At 37.2% G+C, this 6269-nt stretch overlaps 1 protein-coding gene across 1 annotated transcript in view; it reads left to right on the top strand.

Moving 5' to 3' along the window:
- Positions 1-87: 87 nt before the first annotated feature.
- Positions 88-6269, top strand: part of VGLL4 (vestigial like family member 4) — a 92460-nt gene continuing 86278 nt past the window's right edge. Inside the window, exon 1 of the mRNA XM_040646213.2 lies at positions 88-5750. The gene's annotated coding sequence lies outside the window, so the exon portion shown is untranslated. The remainder of the gene's footprint in view (positions 5751-6269) is intronic.

Here is a 6269-nt window from a genome sequence, read left to right as displayed (position 1 = left end):
CACATTACTGCTCATCAGTTGGTAGTAGATCTAGAGTTTGTAAGACAAAACCCCTTGTGTCCATTTTCTAATATTAGGAGGCTGATTGTCCGGGTGGGTGCTCTGTTCTGCAGAAGTTACAGAAATGAGAAAGAATGTTGGTTTATATGGTACTGGTATTCTGTGTCTCTGTTAAGAGGCCAAAGTCCCTGATTTAGAGAAGGAAAAAGAAAATCTAGGGCATTTAAACCACTGCTGAAATTAACCCTGATTTTAGATTGTTTTTTTTTTTTCTTGCATGAAGAGTTCCTCTGTGGATAATCTAGAAGTGTTTTATACAAAGTAGACCAAATCCACTTTAAAGTGAACTTCATGTGCAATGAGAATTTGAACTAGTCATTCAATTTCTTGTATTTCTTACATAAGCCCTAGTTAAAAGAAATCTGAAATCAGATAATGACTTACTGAGGTGTATGTTTGGAAAATTCTTAAGAACTAAGAATATGGATGCTGGTGGTAGAAATGCACCCTGGCAGATAGAAGGCTTTTAGACAGAGGAACAGCACGAGAAAGAATTCGGAAGGGAGCCATGGCTTTTTGAATGAGCTAGTTGCCAAGTAAGAAGTGCAGCATTGTCAAAACTGCCTGATACATTCATCGAATGAGGTAACAGCTTTTATTTTTTGTTCCAAGGGAAGTATGCAATAGGGAAAATTGCATATGGGAAGGCCTGGGAGCTAAGACCAGTTTTTACACCAGCAGTTTGTTTGCAAATTTTTAATATGGTCCTTTGTATTATTAGGGGGAAGAGAGTCACCATCTACTGGAGGGCTTAGTATGCAAAAAAACTCACAAAGTTAAAGCCTGCAATTAATAGTGTTTAATGTTATCTTCTCACAATTGTCCTTGAAAGGTTCGATATGATGACTTTTAGTGAAGTTATGTTCTCGTGTGTGTGTGTGCATTCTGTTCTTGTAGTCAGCTTTTGAAAACATTTCTGAAAGTTAAAAACTTCATTAACTTTGTTTCTAGAAATTCCAGTTACTGCATGTTACTGTAATTGTTAGGAAATTATTGAGTGTACACCACAGAACATGTGACTAGTTAATTAAGGCTAAAAGCTCAAGTTCTGTCTCATTTATCTCCTCTTTGTAACCAAAAACATAAGTGTTACATTTCTAGAATGATTGTTCCACCTAGAATCCCAAATTTTCTTGGTGCAATACAAAAATGTACAAACTGAAGGGGACAAAAATCATCTGTAGTCCACAGGTGAAGCAGTAACTGACCCACAGAATGAATAAGCAATATGGCCCAATTAAAAAGTTATCAGTGGCAAAACCAGATGCCCTACCATTTTAAGGAGCTCCCTTCCCCTGTAGTACTGCAGTTACATGAAGTTTTAGGTCTTGAGCCATACTGGGGAAGTAATATCATTGGACAAAACCTTCCTGACAACCTGCATCTTTATTTGTATACTTTTTTCCTGTGTAAAGATGAAGATAGAGCTTTTAAAACTTGGTTAAATAACAGTACCACAGGATGCAAAACCACTAGCTCGTAAATTACTGTTGCTTCAAGCTCTGGTTGAAGGAGATCATGTGTCATAAGATTGCTCAACATCTGGTTGAGAATTCTTACAAGCAGAGCATTTAGTCACATGCTTGACTTAAAGTGCATGCATACTTACCATTGCTTAAATAAGTATTTCATTCCCTTCTGGGACTGACAAATGTATGGATTGGGCTTGAATGTACAGAAGTTTAAAAATGTAAAATAAAATGTGTGCAGTATGAATATTGTTGGACATTGATGATCCATTGGGAGATGGCTGCATTATGAAGGCTGGATAGTAATAGATCGTTCTCTTCAGTGCTTTTTTGTGTTTTACTTGTTACCCTGAGTTTATGGCTCTTTTTTAAATTGAGGAGTGTTCCTTAGAGAAGTGTATACCTAACTTTAAATGGAACATCCTTTGAGGGCGTCGTGGATTGTAAGATGCTCAGTGTTTTTAAAGGCTTAAATTTCTCATTACTGGGAAGTTTGGGGATGAGCAGCAGTTAATCTAGAAACTTTGAAATGATGAAATGCAATTGTAACTCTACTGAAGCATTGAAGAAAACAACAATTTTCTTTTAAAACCATTAGCCAACTAAATATGATTATTATATAAATACATATGAATATATAATAATTAAAATTAACCAATGAAATATGAAGTTCTGAATGTTAAAGTCAGAAATTCAGAAGTGGTTTTGGTGTCTTAGAAGGTGCTTGCTAACAAAGTGTGGATCAGAAAATTATAAATCTATTACAAGTCACTCTGATGTGTAAGAATGAATTGACCTCAGCTCCTGTTGTTCAGCAGAGGTATCTTAATTCTGAACATTGCTAGCTAACAAGGGCATTTAGTCAAGAAATAAAGTTCTTCTGAAGGAGAAAAAAAAAAAAGGAATGTACTGCTTGCTGTTAGCAGCTAATTAAACACTGTATGCAGCAGATGTTGTATAGCATCAAACCCATCCAGCCTTTAAACTGTTTGTTGTGTGGCTGGTGGATTGGTCTTTCACTGTGCAGGTGTTTCTTTACTGCAGAGTTTGCCTGTAATCTGAACTTGCTGTGTTTGTCTTGCATGGATGAAATACCCATTGCCTATCTTGATTTGGCTTTGTGAACTTTCTTTGTGTACAGTAATATAATTGGTCATTTCATGCTCTTTAGGGAGAGTTTTGCAAATCCCAGTTTAATGGTTCCTAGTTTACTCCATCTGTTGATACACTGCCAGTATTCAGCTCTGAGTAGTAAATCTTTGTGAGACTTGAAGTTCTTCCTCATAATCCATATAGGCTGAAATCTTAAACTGTATTCTGTTCTGTAAATCATTTATCTCTGTGCTTTTTAAAAAGTGGCCTACCTTTCCCCTTGAGGCCATTGGTCTTGAATGTATTTATTTTTTTGGCAGAGAGCCATGAATGAATCATAGCCCAGAGCAGCTTACAGTCTGAACTCCTCTCTATTGTTAATATAAAATACTCCATGCGGTTGTTACAACGTTATGCTATGTAAAACTTTTAAGAGAAGAGAGATTGATTTCAGACATGCTAGCTGCTTTTGAAGTTTCCCAACAGTATGTGGAAATGATTTCTTATGGTCGTACAGCTGTAATTCACTAAAATAACTAGTTGCATGGGAAGTTAGTACATGAGAATGTTACTGACTGTCACAGTGGAGTGTTTGTTCTTTTGTGAAAATAGTCACCCCAGCTTTTTGCTCCTTTTGTAGCTTTCCTGTTTGTACCTCCCTGCTCTATTTCCATATTGCTTTATTTTCTTTTATTGTTCTTCAATTAATTCACAAGTCTTTTGTTCTGTTCTTCAGACACCCCTCTTTTCTGGTTTGGCCATTCTGCTGTGGATTTTGTTTCATGCTTCGTTCTCTCTTTTTCTGTGTAACAGTGCTTTTATTAAAGGCAACCGAGTACATGATTTATTTCTTGGTGTTGAAAAGGATTCTTTGTACTGAAGAGCCTGGGCCCAATCAAAGTACTAAGGATTTCCGTAGGTGAGTCAGCACTGTGGGCCTGGCTGGCTCTGAGATAGACAGTGCCAGTGAAGTGTAACTTCATCTCATGCTTCGGAGGAAATAAACGGCACAACACTGGGTGAATGGGGAATAAAAATGGCCGGGTACATAATCCATAGATTTGTTTCTGCTTTTTACAGTCTTTCATCTTGATGTTGAGTCTTTTTGTTAACTTGCCTTTAGTTCTGAGCAACCCATTTGACTAGCATTACGATGTTTGGCTGTTCCTAAACTGATGAGTGCATAAAACTGTGCCACACAAGGTGCTGACTTCTTCCATAAGTGTGTATAAGAGGTGTTCTTCATCACTTTATTTCCCCTTTTCCCAAGTATTTAAATAGTTTCTCCAGGTGGCTGGCTGTATGACCCTTCAAATATTGGCTATATATAGAATGTATTTAACTTTGTTTCAATTGTAGACACTGTTTCTTGTCTGCACTTTAGGACGATCTCTCTTTACATTTAGTTCAGCTTGCTTGTTGGCTAACCTGACTGACAGATGGAGTTCAACAGCTGCAGCCTTATCATAAACAAGGTGCCTCTAGGTAGCACATAGCTGAACAAGTGCGACTCCTTTCTTTTAGAGACCTGACCTCTGTAGTATCCCATATCTTTCTGATGTTTGTGACAAACATCTTTCTCCAACTGGGGAGATGCAGGTGGATATGGAGGCCAGTATTCCCAGATGGTTTAGGGTCTTTTTTTTTTTTTTAATTGATTGAAGAGATAATACTGGAGCCTGTTCTGCCTCGGGAAACTTTAGAACAAACATAGCACTTGGTGAGTATCCAGTAGAGGGGGATCCAACCAGGGTTATGACTCATGCCTTTTCCCAGCAATTAATTTAAAAATAGAATTGAAATTGAAATATGCTTTAAAGGTCAGAATGTCAGGTCAGTATGTGTCTGATAGTTTTTAATGGGTAAGGTGTTTACAGCGGACAAAACATTTCTCATTTTTGAGGTCACTTCTGTTGGCTATATATTGTGAGTATGTGGACGATTAATTGTATTATCTACTGCAGGAGGAGTAGACATTACCTTTGTGTAACTATTTTCTGGTATCTTTTTGGTTTGGGTAAACATCTGATCCTTCTCTCTGTTATGAAACCAAAGTATCAAGTGACCTCATTTACCTTTCTTTTTCTAGATAAAAATCTACAGCACGGGTGTTAACTGATCCTGGCTGCTTTAGGGAAGAGGCTGTGTTTTATTCCTGCCTGTTTTAACATATTCAGACTTCTTAAATTAGAAAAGAAATGAGTTTAAGTTTTAATACATTAAGGTGAAGCTTTAGACTATACGCTGTTACGTTGTCCATGTATAAGTAAATACTTCAGTTATGTCTTTTTAAGTCTAGCCTAAGAACTCATGTCACTTTTACCTTCACAATCCCGTGCTCTGCCACAACCTTTCCATCAGTGCTGGATAGCTATTTTGACAGTTACTCATATTGTTCTGAGAAAATGAAGGTCATGCAGCTGCAAGGACCAATATTCTGATATGTCTGAAACTTCATGCAAATGTAATGGCTATTGAGAGGGTTCTTCCTGGTTTTAAATTTGAATAGAATTTGGTTCTTAGCAGCTGCAGCCATAAGGGGTTGTTGTTAAAAAATAAATTGTGGACAGTGTTCTGTCTCCTGCTTCCTTCACTTACTTTTTTTGTACCATCAGGCCTTCTTTGAAAGACTTGAGCCTCATGTTTAAAATACCTCCTCTATTTCATTGAACTAACTAAGTTGTTTACTTAAATGTGTCGTTTTAGCTTTACTGAATTAATTTGTCTTCTCTTACATTGAGTCTATTTAGCTCTGTTGGTTTACTTGGTAAATGTGGAAGGTTGTGTTCCCACAGAGTGGATTTTTTTTAATCTCTGTCTCCTGCCAAAGTTTCTCCAAACCTCCTATTTTAAAATCAGTAGTGAAACATGAGAAGGAGACATTCAGTGTGTGGTGGTGTTTTTTTTCCTTAATGTTGCCATCCTCAAATTATCTTGCTCTTGGCAGTGATGAAACGTCTGGCTCAGTCCCTGTAGAAGACAAGACTGAGAGCCAAGAAGTCAGTAGCTTTGGATGCCTTGAGAAGGAGTGCAGGAGAGGGGGGAAGAGCTGATTAAAGAATCCTCCCAGTGTCTCATCTCTCCCAATGTCTCATCTCATGACCCTGTTGGAGTGCACTACGTTCTGAGGCAAGGCTTTTTAAATTTGAGCTATTTTCATACTGAAGTCTTGTTTCCTTAATTGCCTCACAAGCCTGGTGTTGAGGCATATACATCCTGGATGAGGAGGTTCTGCATGTTCATGGCGAACTCTTATCCTCATCCTTGGTTTAGTCATTTAAAGTTGCATCTCTTCTGTTCCCTTTCTAGCTTTCTAGTAATTTCAGTAGGAGTCTTTCCAATAGCAGGTTACTTCTATCTAGTAATTTGCTGATAATGTCTTTGGTTTAGAAACAGTTCTGTTGACTTAAATTTTTTCTTGCAGCTTTGAAATGTATGTAAATTATGTAGTTTACACCGATTTACTACGTAAACTCAAAGTAATTTTGCATCTGATCATGAAATGCAACCTGTTCATTATTTTAAAGATCCCAGTTACCCTCAAATTTGTTTTTACATATGAGAAAATTAAAATAAGAACCAATAGTAAGTGAAATCTATTAGATGGATGTGACAACTGCACAAGAAGGGGAGTGAGATCAAGGAAAA

This window comes from Gallus gallus, chromosome 12 (genome assembly GCF_016699485.2).
Source record: "Gallus gallus isolate bGalGal1 chromosome 12, bGalGal1.mat.broiler.GRCg7b, whole genome shotgun sequence".
Classification (NCBI taxonomy): Eukaryota; Metazoa; Chordata; class Aves; order Galliformes; family Phasianidae; genus Gallus; species Gallus gallus.
Note: the sequence above shows the minus strand (reverse complement) of the source record. Positions and strands in the feature narration are given on the sequence as shown.